At 36.2% G+C, this 19,831-nt stretch overlaps 1 protein-coding gene and 1 pseudogene across 12 annotated transcripts in view; both read right to left on the bottom strand.

Moving 5' to 3' along the window:
- Positions 1 to 18,196, bottom strand: part of LOC118536045 (actin-related protein 2/3 complex subunit 2 pseudogene) — a 129,014-nt pseudogene extending 110,818 nt beyond the window's left edge.
- KHDRBS2 (KH RNA binding domain containing, signal transduction associated 2) overlaps positions 1 to 19,831 on the bottom strand; it is a 598,658-nt gene that overhangs the window by 208,307 nt on the left and 370,520 nt on the right. The window lies entirely within an intron of this gene.

Here is a 19,831-nt window from a genome sequence, read left to right as displayed (position 1 = left end):
GACTGAGTTTGAAGGAAGTTCCCCAAATCTTTATAAACCTATTTAAATGTCATGGTTTTAATTTACCTGAAAAATAGAAGAAAACTGTTGGATTTGATGAAAAGCTCATATTAGAGTTGCTGTATTTTGGAAGATATTTGTAAAGTATTTCTTATTTTAGTGGTAAGTTTTACTTGGAGAATTTCTTGTGCTTCTTAGGTTTTTGAAAGAAAATAGATTTAGGTTTCTTCCCAGGTTACTTGAGTTTGTGTGGCGTTTTGTAAAACCATCATATATATATATTCCCCCCCCCCAGGTGTATTTTTTGCTAAGACTTCAATAGCAGTGACTTGTAAGACTTGCAGTTACTTAAAGAGGTCAAGGCACGCTCCTGGGGTTGCTGGAGTTAGACTGAGGACAGCAGTACAACGCAGGGGTTTTGTTAAGCCTTCTGTATTTTTACACACAGTGCTGCTGGAACGTCTTGAGAAGAAACAGTTAGGTTTGTTTTTTTTTTTTCTGTCTAGAATATGACAACAATTATAAGAGGCAAGCTCCTGGCCCTCTTCAAATATTGTGCTGATGAGCCTGGCTCCAATCTTGCTATGGGGCACATGTAATAATATAATATGCTAATTCCAGTAATGATAATAGTACCAAATAAACTTTCAATAGGTGACTACCCTTCCTGAATTTCCATCTGCTTTTTTTTCCCTTTAAGACTCATGGATTCCAGTAATTTTCTAAATTACGTATTTCAGAAATATATGGGAAAATGTATGCCAAATAAGTCTTGGATATAATAGCATACTCATTCTTTCTACTTATGTAGTGAAATGACTACATAAATTGAGTAAAAAGAAGTTTGAGATCTGACTTTCACTATATATGTCACAAAGAATGATTAAACCTTTCTCGTAAATTTCCATGACTTTTTATGATATTTTTTTTGTATAGCCATCAACTTAACTATAGCTATAGCTTAAAAATTGTCACAATCAACTAGCATTCATGGTAAAGAAGAGGCAAGTATTGTGAAGAAAAAAAAAAACAAAAAAACAAGACTGGCATTACACCTTATTTTCTTTCCATGTCTCTTCAAAATAATCTTCTCTGGATTCTGAAAGAATCTATAATCAATCTTTCCATGGATAATGGAAGATATAACTATTTATTACATATTTAAAAAATAACCATTAGAATTGTCACAACATTTTTAAGAAAAAGTAAGATAACAGATATTGTTGCCAGAGTGAACCCCAGCAACTTATACACACAGAGCTTCCCTTGTAGCTTTTTGGAATTGATCAAACAGTATGATCTCATAAACCTCAAACAGGGCAATGCCAATGTGATTATAAATCATTTGTGGCAATTCCTGCTCTCTGTAATCCTTTGAAATTCTTCGTATCCAATAATCTTCCCTTCATTAAAAAATAGAGTACAACATGATGTGGATTTTTCATTGACGGTATACTTCTGTGTATATGACAAATATATTCAACTTGCTAAATGTATTATTTAAAGTTTGTATTATATTATGATACAATATCTCCTATTATATCATTTATCATGTTATGTTATAATTGTATAATCTCTGAAAAATGCCAGAGTCAACAAATACTCAAAAGTCAAGTAACAGGGACTCACCATGAAGAATTAAATGCATTCAAGACTGGCATAATGGCATGGGTTAAATTAGCCATACTGTCAAATAACCAGACCTACTGGGTTGATTTTTCTATTTTTGATAGAACCTAATGAGCATTTCAGAAGCATGTATTCCTATTTTCTATTCTATAATCCTTTTAACAACCATTTGTATCTGACAGGCTTAATATTGTACTTCAAAAAATCACTTCCCTGTGATTAACACAACAATAAAAAACAATATATTGTAATCCAATATTTTGTTTCTTTATGATCTGAAAGGCCTAAATTTACTCATAAAGGAATATATTACTCAATATTGAATTTTTAAATTTAATTTTCTATTTTTATCAGCTAAGCAATTTAGAATCTGGCATAATATAGATTGTTATTTTTAACTATTAGTTTTTCCTATATTCTACCTTCAACACCTACCCTATAACTTTGAATTTTAGTTCAACTTTTGATTCTGATCCTTCTAAAAATCCTTATCTGCAAGCCCATGTTCATAGTAGGATTATTTACAATTAGCCAAGACATAGAAACAACCTAAGTGTCAATTGATGGATGAGTGGATAAAGAAGCTGTGATATATCTCTATCTATATAGATATATAATGGAATATTATTCAGCATAAAAAAACGAAGAAATCCTACCATTTGTGACAACATGGATGGATCTTGAAGGTGAAATGTTAGACAGAGAAAAACAAATACTGTATGATCTCACTTGTATCTTTTATAAATTACTAACTTTATAATGTAATATATAATAGCTAGTTTCTACATAAGAGTTGTAAATTTGCCAGATTCTCTAGGAACCCATACAAGTGATATAATCTATATTGTGAATATTCAACCTACTATATAGCTGAATATATATTGTAATTTATAAATTTAAAATTATATCTAGAGTTGGATAAAGATTTAAAAAGAAAAGGGAAAAAAATAAAAGTTATTTCCAGAAAGACCATGGGTGAGAAATTCAGTGAAAGCTTTTTTTATCTATTAGACCTAAGCAAGAAGGGCAAAATATATTTTAAAATATATATATTTTTAATTTTATAGATGCACAGATATAAAATAAAGGAATTCTTCAGGAGCCTCAAATGATTAGAAAGTGTGATTCCAGAAAAGTTAAAAAACTATGTAACCAAAACTTTTCCTTAGAATATCTCCTTACATGCATGCTGCCTAATACTTGATTTTTAACAGGCTGCATACATGTCTGGGACAGGAGATATGGATGAGAAGAAGAAATTTTTGAAATTACAAACTTTCTAGAATTGATGAAAAATGCTAACCCACAAATTTAGTAAATCTTAAAAATTCTGAGTAGAATAAGGAAAAATAAATCCACAACTAGACACTTCATAGAAATTAAACATATAGAATAATTATATTAATAATTTTTTAAAAGTGCATCATGTATTAAAGCAACAAAAAAATGTAAGACGCCTAAGCCTAAAAGATGTGGAAGACTTACAGAGAAAAGCATGAGAGGTGCCTGGATAGTGAAGTCAGTGAAACATCAAACTCTTGGTTTCGGCTCAGGTCATGATCTCATGGGTCATGAGATTGAGCCCCCTGTTGGGCTGTGCCCTCAGCGGGGAGTCTGCTTGAGACTCTCACCCTCTCCCTCTGTTCCTATGCCTCACGCACTCTCTCTCTCTCTAAAATGAACAAATAAATCTTAAAAAAAAAAGGCATGAAACTTTTTGAAAATAATTAAAGAAGAGTTAAATAGAAAGATATGCCATGTACAGGATAGGGTACTCAATCTCATAAAGATTTTAATTCCTTCCCAAATAATATATCAAGTCAATTTTTATGAAGAGGAACAGGACCAAAGGAATCTAAGATGGTCCTGAGGAGGAAGAAGAAACAGAGGCCTTAACTTAGATGTTTACACATCAGAATTTAATTTAAAAGCAACAAAAATTAAGCTGGTATTATATAGGCTTGCAGAAAGAAAGACTGGAGACCAGAGAGCTTGAAAATTGATTTACACACACATAAAAGCCTGATATATCAAAGAACTGGTATTGCACACTTGTGGACAGGAATGGGCTCCTCAATATATTGCACTGATTTAATGGGTAATCCATGAAGGGGGAAAAAAAAAACAAAACCTAAATCTCTTCACATACCATACATAAGATCTGTTCCTGGCCAATTGATGTGGAAGGAAAAACAATACCTTTTTAGGGGCGCCTGGGTGCCTCAGTCAGCTAAGCGTCTGCCTTCAGCTCAGGTCATGATCCCGGAGTCTCAGGATCGAGCCCAGCATAGAGCCCCGCATCGGGCTCTCTTGCTCAGTGGGGAATCAGCTTTTCCCTCTGCCCCTCACCCCACTCTTGTGTTCTCTATCACTCTCTCTCTCAAATAAATAAGTCAAATCTTTTAAAAAAATACATTTTAAAAAAAAAAAACTTATGGAAAGATTTTTTTTTAAGAATTTTTTTTTTTATTTATTCATTTGAGATGGAGAGATACCAACAGAGAGAGAGAGAAAGAGAGCACCAGCGGGGTGGGGGGGGGAGGGGGCAAGGGAGGAAGGAGGGGCAGAGGAGAGGAAGAAGCAGGCTTCCCACTGAGCAGAGAGCTGGATGCAGGGCTCCATCCCAGGACCCTAGGATCATGACCTGAGCTGAAGGCAGACAGATGCTTAACCAACTGAGCCACGCAGGCACCTTATAGAAAATTTCTTATTACCTCAGAATAGGAAAGGATTTCTTAGTCAAAAACACAAAAGTCACATTCTATAAAAGGAAAACTGACAAATTCTGCCACATTCAAAGAATCATCTATATTCACTAGACATCAAAAAAGAATGAAAGACAAACCACAAGCCAGGGGATAATTTAAGAAACAAATATAAATGACAAAGGTTAGTATTTAAAATATATAAAGAACCCTTACAAATAAATGCCAAAGACAACGCAGTAGAAACACAAGAATAAGTCACACAAGCATTTCCCAAAAGAGAGAATAGCAACAGCCAATAAGTATATGAAAATATAAGAAATCTCATTAGTAATCATAAAAATGTAAATCAAAACCACAATAAAATCTGATTTCATATTTGATTATTTGGTAAGAATGTGGAGTAATAAGGACTATAATAACATACTAGGTAATTTATGTAGTTTCTGCTTAGAAAAACAATTTATCTAAAAATGTTGAACATTCTCATTCCCATTCCCTGTGGCCCAGCACCAGTAAGCAGGCACAAGAATGTTCACGGTAGTATTGTTCATAAAAGCAAAACAAACAAAAGAGAGAGAAAGAGACAGAGAGAGAGAGAGAAACTATCCAAATGTTCATACCTAATAAAATGGATTTTTTTTTTTTTTTTTTAAAGATTTTATTTATTTATTTGAGACAGAGAGAATGAGAGAGAGAGAGAGAGCACATGAGAGGGGTGAGGGTCATAGGGAGAAGCAGGCTCCCTGCCGAGCAGGGAGCCCGATGCGGGACTCGATCCAGGGACTCCAGGATCATGACCTGAGCCGAAGGCAGTCGCTTAACCAACTGAGCCACCCAGGCGCCCATAAAATGGATTTTTAAAAAATTCTGGCATATTTATTGGTGAAATGCATAAGCTTATGCATAAGCAAAACGTATAAGCTAATTTAAGGTATATGAGTATACCTTAAAATTAAGATTATGCATAATCTGAGTCCCTTTTGATAAAGTTTAAAAGAAACAAAACTAAACAATACATATATAAGTGTTTCTGAGCTACATTTTTAAGTGACAAAGCAAGGGGATGATTATTATTCAGCTCAGGATATTATATCTGAGAGGCTTTGGGGGCATATGATTGAAAAGAGATGCATGGGAGGCTTGAGACTGGTAACACTTTAGTTTTTAATCTGTGTGTTTCATGCATGTTTATTTTACAAACATTAAACTGTAGACAATAATGATATAAACTCTTATATGAATGCAATTTTTCATGGCAATAAAGAATAATGAACAAAACTATTAGGATAATGGGATTATTGAATTTTTAATTTTTGAAAATTGCCTTTGATTATATAATATTGTTTCTATGTTACATACCAGAGGAACTGATTCATTTGTAGGACAATTTTCACATAAGAAATAGTAACTAACATTCATTACACACATGCATAAAAATAACTTTAATAATAAATATCTTCCTCAAAAATAAATATTGAGAAGTAATTTTTTTCCTAAGAAATCTTATCACTGACACCTTTTTTTCACAAAATACCTCATTTAGAATATTTGTCAATATTGTATAAGAATTCATAAGGATGAAACAAAATAGTTGGCAGAACAAATACAAAAGTAATCTCTAATTTAGATCAAGAGTTGATGTCACTGAGCCCCCTCCTACCTGAATGTGTGTACTCCCCCCCTCCCCGCTTCTCCACCAAAACTAGTAATTACTGCTAAGCAAATACTTTATTTACCTAATCTGTAACTAGTCGATATTTGCTTAGATGCCTCTTTTTTATGTCTCCACCACAATGCTGACCCTGGTAGAGAAAGCTGTGTGTTACACGAATATACAGCTCAACACAGGTGACAAGATGAGCACCTCAGCTAAATCTGCCTGAAAGATCTCAGGGATGAGAGTCAAACAGATCTGAACGAGCACATCTGAACAAACGAGGAAGCTGGGTGGAGGTTAGCCTAGATGAATATGGATGGCACAGCCTCCCCCATCATACCCCCATCCTGTGTTAGTCTGGGAGTCTAGTCAGAACCAATGCCAAGATTTAAAAGCCTCCTGGGATTTCTTACATGCTTCTTTCCCCTGGAAGGGGTTCCACATCTCTTTTCAGCTGTCTGGCTAGACTGATGAAAGTCATTCCTTTAACTGACTTTTTATTGACAACTTCTGTTTGCAAAATAATGTAGGAAATAAACAAGAAAAGGACTGCCCTCAGGAGGGCATACAATCTCGTGGAAGAAACAGCAAGTACGTAATTAACTACGTTAAAGGTGGACTGAACAAAGCATCACTTTTTAAGGTGTGAAAGGAATGGTGGTGTGAATTCAGAGTTGGAACCTGAAAGGTTGAGTACACCCATCACGTGTGTGTGTATGTGTGTGTGTATGTGTGTGTGTGTGTGTGTGTTTGAAAGGTAGAAAGAATTACATACAGAGTAAACCAGGAAGGTGAGAAAATGCATATAATGTTCTGGGATAGTAAATAAGTCAGGCTGAAGGTAGGGTTTATAAAATCAGGATGTGCGGGAAAATAAAGCAGGAAGTCAAGCTTGTCCATAAAAATCAAGTTCCAGGGTAAACAAGAACACTTTATAACATATGCATGTGATAGGTGCTAATAAATGAAGTCCTTCCAAACTGTTTTACTCAGACTCCGCTCTTGCCTGAAGGTGGCACTCTTCATAAAGTGTACAATTCAGACTTTGTCAGGACCGATGCAGGCATAACTCTGAGAAATGGGTTGCAATTACATCTCTGTAACTACCTGTCCTTCACAGACCGGAGGGAGCCTTGAACAAAGAACTTTCCACATTGCCATGCAGAATTAAATCTATCCTTCCATTGAATTGTGTCACGACTGTAACACATGTGATTAAAATCAAGCTGCTAACAGGTATCAAGGGCAAATATGACCTTTCACCTTCTCTTGTCAATTTGATACTTTACTTCAATCTCCATGCCCATAATGGTTAATTTTATATTACTTTATTTCTGAAGTCAAACTAACATATTGGTTATGACTCTCCAAATTTAAAATGAATTGTTATCACTGTGTACTTCTTTCTTAGATTATTACATTCTTTTTTTTTTTTTTTTTTTTTGTCACTGGCTGACAGTTTTGATTTTTCCTGCTGATTCTCTCTGATGTTGGGGCAATCTTAAAAGACTCAGGTTTGCTCCTCTGGGATTTAAAAAAAATGCCAGCGAGCGAGCATTATTTGTTTGTTTGTATATGTGGAGTATCCTAGAGCTAGAGTAGTTGACAAATAAATGACCAACTTGAAAAATTGGGTTTTGTAACCTGTTCCAATTTCTCACTTTATGGCCTCCGAACCATTACCTTGAAATTCAGTTGTTCCCTCTCTGCCTTACTGATTGCTGAAGTCTCTAAGTGGCCTTAATGTCAAATCTGAGGTGCTAAATTTTATAACAAGATCAATTTTCACAACATTTTTACTGCCAAATACATTTTTTAAAGGATGCATTAAATTTGAGTCTGTCCGAAGCACGATGGCTAACAGGTTCTTTCAGGAGAAAACAAGTGGTGTAGTTGTGTGAATATTTATCTGACAGCAGCTTACAATACTAGATTATTACAAATGGCAGGGACATGGCACGGCCAGTGAGGTGACACAGGAGAATTTATCATCAGAAGTAGGTAGCTTTATAGAATATTGGTATTACTGTACCTACAGTCTTCGAAAAATTATGAGGAGCCAAGCTCATTTATCATTTAGCAAGACATGTACCTGCACAGTGCTTCCGTCACCCAGCCTTCGGAAGCGCCACTGAAAATGAGATTTTTTTTGTCTTTAATGGTATTCAGCTGTTTTAGTAAGCAGTTTGGCAGCATGCTGCATCACATATGTATCTTTAAATGAAAAGGGCGGGAGGGGTTTGGAATGGAATAATTCTATGCAAATGGCCATCTCTGACAGTGACTGATGGCGTGAATCTGATACGGTTTTAGGGGATGTTTTATCCCTCCTCTTTTAACATGCAGCTCCTATGAGAAAAGGAGAGGCCTCAGGTAATTCACAGAAGCTCACATTCCAGGGTCTTCTTTTTGCGGTCATTGCAGAACTACGTTTCTTATAAATTTAATTCTGATATCCATCACAAGATAAATACAAAATACAGTGGATGCTACACGTTAGCCTAGGGGTTGGCAAATTATGGCCCATGGACCCAAAGGTGGTAGGTTCACTGAAACACTGTGGCTCCCACTCATTTTTGCATATTGTGTAGGGTGCTTTTGTGCTACGGTGGACAAGTTGGGTAGTTGTGACACAGACTGTGTTTCCCGCAAAGCCGAAAATGTTTGCTTTTAGGCCCTCTGCAGGAAAAGGTTGCTGACCCCTGCACTGGACCAGCAGTGACGTGTACTCTCTAGGTATCTTGACTCTGGTCTGTCTGAAGGCCCGAAGAAACAGGACAAAAGGTAGAAAACCAGAGAGTTGGAAATGACCAGAAAATATATTGAGATAATGACAGTTCCACAATTCCTATAGAACACCTTCTTAATATTCTCCTAGGAGTGCAAATAGAAAATTCAGTGGAGGCTATATGGAAGAGGAAGAGAATCTTTCCAGTAATTGGAAAGCTCTAGTTTGTCTTCCCTCTGCCTCACCTGCAATGCGTTTGGGCTTTGTGCTTCCTTCTTGGACTCAGCCCAGTTAGCTCCCTTAGGGGCTTCCAGCTCACCCAGCCCTACACCGTTCCCCTGAGGGGCTGCAGAGGTCCTGCAGACAGAGAACCAACTTCTGAGATAATATAAAACTACCAGGCAAAAGAAAATAAAACACTTGTTCCTCACTATTATGTAACTGGGGCAAGGGCTAAAATTGCCTTTGGCAGATGGATGCTTCTAAAAAAAATAGTGTAAAAACCACTGTGTTATGATATTATGTTTAAAACATCTCTTTAGAAAGTGGTTCAAAGCATTTGGCTGAAAAAAATCCATAGTCATGATATGACTACATTATATTATCTTACTTATAGTAAAAAAGATAAATATCATTTTTCTCTTCTAAGTCTTTTTAAAATCTCATTTAAAGATTGTGGCTTTCATAAACAATTGTCTAAGATGTTTCCTAACTGAAGCTTTTATCATGATATAGATAAACTGGAAAAAGGAAAAGAGGTGTGATTAAAAAAATAATATTGAGAGGGTAGTGGGGAATGGGAAGATGCTGGTCAGAGGGGACAAACTGCCACCTATAAGATAAATAAGTTCTGGGGATCTGATGTACAGCATGTTGACTATAATTGATAATACTAATTATATACTTGAAAGTTAAGAGAGTAGGTCTTAAATATTACCACCACACACACAAAACAGAAGTAATCATGTGAAAGGATGGAAGTGTTAACTAACATTATTGTAACAATTCTGTAACATATACATATATCTAATCATCACATTGTACACTTTAGGCTTATGTGTGTTGTATGTCACAAATATATGTGTTATATGACATAACTCAATAAAGCTGGAAAAAAAGAAACTAATTGCCACATATAATTTTTTTTAAAAGGACAAGGATTTTCTGGAATAAATGTCTTTTAAGCCAAAAATAAATAATGTTGAATAATATTCTATGTTTCGATTACCCGAAGTCCTTTGAACAATGACCAGAATTCTGGAATTAGTTTGGTCTAATTAATTTACTCTATCTTCCATAATGTCTCCCATTGTTCCCTCTTCTCTAGTGCACTTCTACTGAGATTATTACATAGGCTCTCCGTGGTGATTCTTGTCTTTGGTAGCTACTTGCCACGGTCCCTGCTGATATGCACAGCTACATTAATCCTGAGATGTCTCAGTAACATTCAGCCAGTCCTAACAACTTACGATTAAATTCTCCTCCAGTAATTTTTTCCACAACTCATTTTATTACTTGGCCCCAACTCGTCTTTCAAGTCTCCCCACACCCCTGCAAAGTCCTTGTTTTTATTTCTTCACTATAGACCAGGAAGATTTACTAGATGGTTGCTTGAAATATCCCACTCCTTTCTTTTCTATTGGTATCATTTGCAACTAACTGTCCAAATGGTATTTTTGCTAAGCGTCCCCACAGACAGTAGAGCAGGGTGCGCTGGAGGCAGGCTGTTTGGTGTGAAATCCCAGCTCTGCCGCTCCTCAACCTGGATCCCGTTGGCTCAGCTACTGCACCCCTCCTTACACGTAATCTTTCCTGTCTAAGAAACTAATTAGTACTTAGCTCACAGAACTGCCGGGAAGGTAACTTGAGTCTACGTGTGTGTGTAGCACTTAGGCTATGTGTTAAGTATGCTACTGTTAGAGCTTGGAGACTATGGGCACTGCCCTTGGAATCTTACTTATATATACCAGCCCTGCCGCCTACTGGCTAGCTAACTTTGGGCATACTACTTAACCTCTTCAAACCTCAGTTCCTTCGATTGTAAAATGGGAAAAATACTAACATAATAATGTGGTAAATATTAAATGCCCTTTGAAGGTAAGTAGCTTTGCATAGTGTCTGGCTCATAGTGAGTTCTTAATTATATTAATTGTTCCCATTATCATTATGATAATAATTATTATTATCCTTGTTAGGTTTTCTGGCTATTTTTAATATTCTAGATTTCCAAAGAACTTTAGTATGCATAGAACTGCTCCAGTCTTTTCTATCCTGACTACTATAAAGTGGAAGATTATTGGTTACTTTTCCCCTAAATGTCTATATTTGCACTATAGCAAACAGCATTAGAACTGATTAGTTCTTCGACCTGAGTGGAAGCAAAGCAAATAAAAAAATATTACAGATATGTTTAGTTTAATGGGATTTCCAGCAGGTGTCATAACTACTTTATACCCAGCTTGTGAGGTAGGTCAGGAAAATACCAGTATGTATCTAACAACGAAGTCTTGAGTCCTCTCTCACAAATTACATTCTGCCCTGCACCTGTAAGCTTTGATTTTGGTCCAAGTGTGTTACTGTCACCCTTTTAAAGCCAGGAGCTTTGCCTTTACATCTGTATTAGCCAACATGCTGTTAGCTTTGAAGACAGATCCGTCTGGCTCTGCTATCAGACAGGTGACTGTCAGATTTATCTAATTCTTTGACCCCAAATCTCCTTAATGGAAAAACAAGGATTATGCCTCTTACTTTTCATCATCATTGTGAGATTATGCATGTAAAAGCCCTATCCCTCATCCCTCTTCTTGTGGAAATTAACATCTTATAGAATGGGCATTCAATAAGTATTAAGTTGAATTGAATCAAATAGCACAATATATTTTAATATTTTAAGAATATATACGAATTTAATATATCAAGAATTATACAGCTAAGAATAAACAGTACAGCATATTTTAATATATTAAGAATATATTTGATATATATTAAAGTTGCTACTAACTGTATTGGCTATATAAATTTAGGATTTTTCTCTCATGCTTTGTGATTTTTTTTTGTTTTTATTCTTGGTCAAAATCTCATTTGGAAATGAAACACAGTAAGCTCGTGAAGTTACTTATCTTTATATTCTCATAATATTATGTATATAAAATTAAGAAGTTGGGATTTTATATTTTTGGCAATACGGAGAGTTTGATGTTTCTTAACGAAGGAGTGACATGATGAAGTTAGCATTTTAGGAAAACTCATCTGAGTTTAGCATTTGAAACAAAAGCAAAGAAAAAATTAAAAAATGACTTTGATGTTTTGGGGGTTCAACTAAACAGAAGTAGACAAATCGGGAGGAATCCTAACTTGGGAGACGATGCTGAATGGTTAAATGCATGGGTGTAGGAAGAGAGGTACTGTTTGAATGGAAAAAAAACTGGAGACTCTCTAACAAATAGGTCAAGAGGGAGAGTCACGGTTTAAGACAGCTTTAGAAATGAAAGCTGAAAATGTGGTGTTAGGGAGAAAATATGGTGTCATAAGCCCTGTAGGGAGCTTAGAAAAGAAAAAAAAAAGAATACAGCTGGGTGAAACCTGTTAGTTTGGGAAGAAATTTTACCAGAGATTGTTTTCTGGGATGAAGAGGATTTGGTAGATTTATTTGGGCTGATTATTTGCTGCCTAAGTTACAAATGAAAACTATCATATGCTGTTGTCCAAATTTTAAGACTATATTTTCTTATGCAAAAGAAAATCTTAAATATGACCTAGGTATGAAATGAAATATATATTTTGTTTCATTATATTTAATGCTTTATGTGTGTAATTCCATTCTGTAGCTTATTGCTTAAAATGCTTTAACTTGCTTGTGGTAGCTACAACAGAATGGACATGTTTGGTAAAAATCTGGTTTCAAACACAGGAGTCAGTTTTGGCTTAATGAGTAAGTACTTTTTTACCTACTAAATCCACAGAGATATCTCCTAAAACCTTTTCCTACCTCCTGGGTATGTTTTCTAAGTGACAGTAAACTATACTCCTGTCTCCACAACTGTTAACTCTGTGCCGCTGGGTAGAGTTTTGGAAGAAAGTAAGAGAGATCATGAGAAATGGATACTTTTACATGATTTCTATAAATCCTGTTTCCAAGAAGGAGCTACTTTGATAAATAAAGGAAAACGAGAGTCCCCCCTTTTGTTTATATTTTGCTCTTGGTTTCTTTGGGAGTGCCGTGACTAAAAAATAAATAAATAAATAAAATAAAATATAGAGGATATGTACCTGTGTGTGCTCGCCCACACGCATGTATGTGTCCATGTGTATATGTGAGACTTCTAGAAGGTTTTCAGGTTTCTGATGAGGGAAGACACAATAACAGGAGAAAGTTTGACCCCATAAACCTCACTGGTAGATTAGCTTAGGGTGGGTGCTCAAACATTTTCATACGTCATCTTCTTGGTCTACTCCTTGTAAGTTTTAGAAAAATTTGAACCTCAACATGGGTGCTGGGTGATAAGTCTAGGTAATTGGAAGATACATGAGAAAGTGCATTTGTGATTTTCCTGCTCTTTTTGTAACATCTATTAGAAAAAGCATTGCAAGAAAAGTCAGGAAACCTTATGACTGGCATTATCAGGTGTGTGACTTTAGTTCAGTCATTCATTCTCTCAACCTTAATTTCTTCAACGTAAAATAAAGTAGTGGACTAGATAAGACTCTCTGTAACATCCAGAAGTGTATGATGGTCTTTGGCATTCAGGAGTCTACATAAATGATGGAGTGAGGTAGGTGAGGTACATTAGATCATGTCCCATTCTCTCTACCGATGTGGGACACATTGTCCAGGAAAAAGACTGTGATGAATTTCAGCATGATGACAGGCAAAGCACTGGGAATTCTGAAGTCACAAGTGTCATCAGCTGTGACTGTGATCAGAAGAGGTTTTGGTGCGGTGCAACCATCTGGCTTGGACAAATGTCCCGATGGTTTGGCTAAGGAATCCTCCTGATCTCTAAGCTTAGTTGACTTAATTTGCCTATTTGCGAAAGTCTGTTATATTTCTACTAGAATTTCACCAGTGTGGAAGTGGTACAACATTTAACAGCCAGAATGACTCAGGCCCCAACCAAACAGATCTGAGGTCTGACCAAGCAGAATGGACACCAGCTGGTGCTCTGTACTTGTGCTGACCAGATGAACATATCAGTGGTGGGTACCAGTAACTATTCTGGCTAGGTATTTATTATTCTGCAAAGCATAAATTTCAGCTATATTATTTAATAAAAAATATTGCCATGTAACAGAAATTACAACATGGGCTGAAATTACAGCAAAGGACATTGGCTTTTCTCTTCAAGTAGTTACATCTAGTACTGCTAGGAGGGGAAGAACAGCAAGAATAGTAAAAGCAAAATCTCTTTCCTTTCTTATGACACACATCCTCATGACTCACATCAAATGACCTTGTTAATTTAAATTTTCTTCTTACACCAAGAATAGAAAAAAAACCCGGGAAGCTTTTAGACTTATTTGTGGAGGTTGAGAAGAAGAAAGAAAAGATCACCTGAGAGAGCAGATTGCTCATCCTCTGCATCCTGAACCTTCCCTCTAGCCCTCACACCAGCTGCACCCAATGCTCTCCAGCTCTGTTAGTATCCAGGGCAGTGGAAAATAGGGGACAGATCTCTTTAAATGGCTGTTTATAGGTCAGACGTTCCAAGCATGAATGTAAATACATCAAGGGATAGGAAAAAAAAATAAAAAGCCCATTAGTGGCATATTCTCTACTTTGTTTCTAAGAAATATAAGGCAGAATTCTTCCACAACATGGTTTCCTATAAAGGGAAAGTACAGTTTCCCATCTCCAATAATGAAGAGAAGTTGTCTTAATTCAAATGTTGAGATTATTAAAACTTATTGCAAAGAACATTTGTAGCTTCCCCAGTAGAAGCCTTTAATTAATAAGATATTACAGAAAATAATCACAAAGATCTGTGATCACTGGGAAGATTTAGCAGCTACTATTTCAAGTTACAGGGTGGGGATCCATAGTGAAAGAGGGCCAAAATGACCAAAAGATGGACAGGAACTCAATCCTATGCAACATTCCTATCTGGCTTTTCTGCAAAAGTCCCTGGCAATCTAACTAGCTAGGCAAGTTGTATTTAACTAAGTTTTATTTGACAGAAAACATTTAGGGTGGTGTTGGCAAAACACATAGGACATTGCTTTTTGGCCAGCAAAAGAAAAATGATTTTAGGATTCTTAGGTCTGATTTGTCACCCTGTATAAGGTCTTAATTTTTTTCGGTGGGGACATAATCATCAAAATCATAGTCAACTCAGAAGAAAAAAAAAGCATATAAAAACGATTAATTTGTACCCAACACAGCCTCTTACCATATCTAGAGAAAGAAATTAAGGCTCAATTCACTTTTATTATGAATCCTTAGGCCACGTGTATGAGCAAGGATAGAAAATAAGATGATCTAAAATACAGTAATAAGGGCGCCTGGGTGGCTCAGTTGGTTAAGCGACTGCCTTCGGCTCAGGTCATGATCCTGGAGTCCCTGGATCGAGTCCCGCATTGGGCTCCCTGCTCAGCAGGGAGTCTGCTTCTCCCTCTGACCCTCCCCCTTCTCATGTGCTCTCTGTCTCTCTCTCATTCTCTGTGTCTCAAATAAATAAATAAAATCTTAAAAAAATAAAATAAAAATAAAAATAAAAATAAAATACAGTAATAATATGAAAAACAAAAGAACGGTAGAACTCATGAAGGCTGGAGTGGCAGTTTTGGGGCATTTTTGCACTGCTCTCCTCCCTAAGTCTATAGCAGATGCTGCAAAAAGACCGTAGCAGCAGAGCCGAGAGGAGACTTTAAAACGCCTTGTAATATTTTCCATCAGCTAACAATCATCTCAAAAAGGCGCATGGAGGAAACTAATTTTCATCCTTGTAAGTGTTACAAAAGCCATTAGTCATCATGGTAATTATAAGGCACAGGTTTGGATACAATCCTAAGTGTGGTGGCCAACAGGAGAAGCTGCATCTGTTCTAAAATGACTTAAAATCTAAAACATAATGCTAGAAGAAGGGTGGTTTGTTCAAGCTTCAACTTCAGAAGGAAAATGCACACAGTTTTAGAGGACGTCGTCTTACATTATTGGGAAATAATTTAATATTTTAATAGTCCTTAAATACCACTACTTTTCTATGGGGATTTAAACCACAGCAGTATTATGTCCACCCTATCATTTCAAAAAAATATTTCATTACCCTCACATGTTTTGGTTAGTTTAAATATTAGTTATCTTTCAGTAACCAAAATCCTACACTGCATTCTGGTAAATTAGTCTCTACTAAGAGGAGACTAGAGCATGAAACTCAAACAAGAATGTTAAATGGAATACAAATATCTAATCTAGAAATTCTAATAAAAATCTCCCTTCGTTGGATGAAGGCTCTTGGCTATTATACAGAAAACCATGACACGTGGCTCCCCTCAAAATGCATTATAGATCAGGCTCATGATCTTTCCTTCCACAAAAATGGCACAAGAATTGATTTCAATTATCATTTAATACTTATTTCCCTCTCCTGTCAAAAAATGTTCCATACACATGAAATTGAAGGTTGGCAGCCTGAACTCATTTATGGAAATTTTAAGGACTATTGATTTACCAGTGAATTTTCTAGTTCTCTCATTGTTACTGGAAGGATGCCTCAGAATTGTAATCAGATGATAGGATGGGCTCGAATGCTGATAGGTTTAGTTAAGACTGATGGAAAGAAAAGCTTTTCAAAAATTTGTCAAAATAAATTTTATTAATTAGGTTAACATGATTGATTATACATGGCCAAATTTCTCATGTAGCACTGAACTGACATTTCTTCTTGCTCTGTTGTGTCCCCATACACCACTTTGATATCTGGGTATTAACTGTTGGGAAAAATTTGAGGTAATTTAAAAATTAACTGCACTTATGTCTTTGGAAACAGGAAACTATTTTGTGTACCTGAGGGTTTTGTTTTCAGTCTTTATGCTACACCAACATATAAGCTACAAAAGAGTGTTTATTTAAGCAAATATTTATGTTCTCAGTATGTTTTTATAGCGAGTGATGGTCTGATGGACCCTTCTGGAAATTCTGTGTGTTTATCTGCACATTTAATTCTCCTACAAAACCTTTGTTAAAAGGAGAGCATCTCCACAAGGAACAGCATCCTTATCAACACTACCAACATGGCTGCAGCTGAGCTCAGCAGAACAGACTTTCAGTACTGGAAAGAAGCTAAGGTTACACAGTCAGGTTTTTTCTTCAAACAGTACCCCACCTCTCCAGCCCTACATATACCATCCACTTTCCTAATAAATGGTGCCATTGTTTTCTTCCAAGAGTTTGTGGGTCCTGAAGATATACAATTTTGAATTCTATCTTTAAAAAAGGGTTACAAAATTATGACTATGTATTAGACATGAAAGTGAATATTTATTTTGAATGGCAAAAGCAGTTACAACTAATTGTAAAATTCTAAAAACTGAAAATACAAACATCACAAAATCCAGAAAACAGTACAGTATTTTTATTAACTAGTTGACTAATATACCCCTAGATGATTTTTCCTATTTTTTGAAAGCATAATTTTTGATCACCTTTAATAGGACAATGATTTTATAATATTTTCTGTAGAGAGGAGAAGAAATTCAGGTTTTTCCCCTGAGCATGGTGGACAGAAAAAAACATTAGTTATTATCTGCAGTTTTGAAAGTTTCCTTCAGTTTCACAACTCATTACTGGTTACGTTCTAGACCATGTGAATTACTGTCAAATTTGGGGAAGCCTCTATCAAGTTTCCCTCTGATCTGTCATCATGATCTGAATGATATGGAAGAGTTTTGACGGAACATTTCTGGCCCCATACAACTCGAACCATGTTTCTCCACCATTAACCACGTAGTTTCAGCACTAGTGTCAAAATTCCCAGTTTAAATAGTCAGACCTGCGTCCATGAGGACTTGTGTCATGACACCAGGTGAGAGGGAAGAGTATTCCTGGAATCATTTCTGTAACAGAACGTTAGCAATACCTAATCATACAAATAAAAATGTCCTACTACACTCCACTTAGCACGATTTCACAAATAGCCTTGTCTGCTAACATCACCAGACCCAAGGGCAAGTGTGACAGGTGGGGAAGTGATTTTAACTGATAGCAGGTGAAAGACCTTATTTCTGCAACTCAGAGACATGGCCCCGTGAGCACATGGATAAGCTGTGGAAAGGAGTTTCTTGAGCTTCAAAGTCCATTCTTCACTGCATGCCCCTCCCCATTCCAGCCTTCCCTCCTGTCCCACTCCCATCCCTCATACAAGCATACCTTGGTGTGAGCCTTGCCTGGTTTCTCCTATTTCTTTCACATCCACTTGTCACAAATCCTACTGTTTCCATTTTCAGTGTTATCTTTGGCCTTGATGCTTTCAATCCCATTCCTATGCTTACATAAGTCAAGGCACATCTCAGTTAAGCCTCGCTGCTGTTGATTCCTTAAATCGTCTCTCCTTTCTTGACTCTGTTCTCCAACCCACCCTCATAATTGATAATTATAAAACTGAGAATTATGAACAACTGAGAATTATAAAATTCCCCCAAATCTTTATCTTCTGCTCAAAAATCTTCAGGTAGCCATTAATTACAGTCATGTTAGTTATGTTAGAACCTCAGCCTTTGAGGTTAGTAATGTTAGAACCTCAGCCTTTGAGGTCATCTGTAATCTTGTTATTACGTTCATGGCTATCTTAAATGAACTCTATTTCCCCAAACTGTTCTCCCAGATTCTTTAGATTTCCTTGGAAAGATCCCTCTTCTTGCCTTCCCCTTTATCACTCCTTTCTGCATGGAGCTTCCTACCTCTTCTCTCTACTTGTCAAAGTTATACTTGCTCATCTTGGTCTGCTGTTGTTATCTTCCTTGCCCTCTTAGAAGTTTTCTAAAACATCCAATGCCATGGTGATAACTCTCTTTACTGGAAGCAGGTGTAGTCTCTATTTGACACTTAATATATGCTATGTTGTACTTTAATTCATTTAATATTTATATAAACCATGTATATGTGCGTAAGTGTGCACAGCTCTAACATCTTTCCTACAATATTATAAGTAGGTTCAGTTGCTATCACTAAGCACTTTACCTATTAGACTGCAAACATAACATAAATTTAAGAAATACTTTCTTCCTTTAGGATGTTTAATTAAATCTTGTGAGAGAAGATAAGAGCAAAAATTACTTATAGGAGAAGGCAGAGTAAGATAAGAGTCCTATACAGCAATTACATATTATATGTTAATTGTTAGACTAACTCTTTGTCTCTCCCACTAGATGGCATGCTTTTGAGAGTAGAGGTCTCTTTAACTACAGCTTTTATATTTCCAGCACCTAGTTTCTGGTGATACTGAGTTTTCTATAGTTGGAGATGTTCCTGGAGGGGCTGGGAGATGTCCTAAATATGGCTGCGGGGATTCAAACACTGAGTAGGGGCCTGGATGGGAGGTATGAAGTACAAATGGTGAGTTCTCCGTGAGGCAGGCACTATGCAGGATATCTTATGACCACAAAGATACAGAGGTCTGGAGACTGAAAACTGCATGCAAGTCTCAATTTCAAGCTTAAGTTTCCTCATCTACTAAAATAGCTCATCAATAACTGGTTGTCGTGATATCACGAGATGAAGTGAATTAATATAGTGACTGGAACCTGGTAGGCATTCAAAAATTTATGTTTCGGTTTACTCTCCCTAAACATATTAACCACTGATAGAGTTGATCAGCTTCATATTTTGTTATGTGGGAGATTTTTTGAACTCTACTCTTCAACTCCCCAAATCCACTTCAATCACGAAGATGGATCTGTAAAATTTAAATGTATCCCTTAGTAGGAAGTCAGTGAAAAGAAACTTTAAAATATTAAAAGTCTGGATTAGGATGTGTAACAATGAAACCAAAATTCCCACTTTTTTAGACTCTGCTAACACTAATGATGGTTTTGAACAGCAATCTCATTTACTGTAAGCTGTTGCTTGTCAGGCAAGCTGCACGGAGTGGATTTGATTACCTATATACATTCTGT

The sequence above is a fragment of the Halichoerus grypus genome, chromosome 9, assembly GCF_964656455.1.
Source record: "Halichoerus grypus chromosome 9, mHalGry1.hap1.1, whole genome shotgun sequence".
Lineage (NCBI taxonomy): Eukaryota > Metazoa > Chordata > Mammalia > Carnivora > Phocidae > Halichoerus > Halichoerus grypus.
The sequence above is the reverse complement of the archived record's forward strand: the minus strand, read 5'-3'. Positions and strand labels throughout refer to the sequence as shown.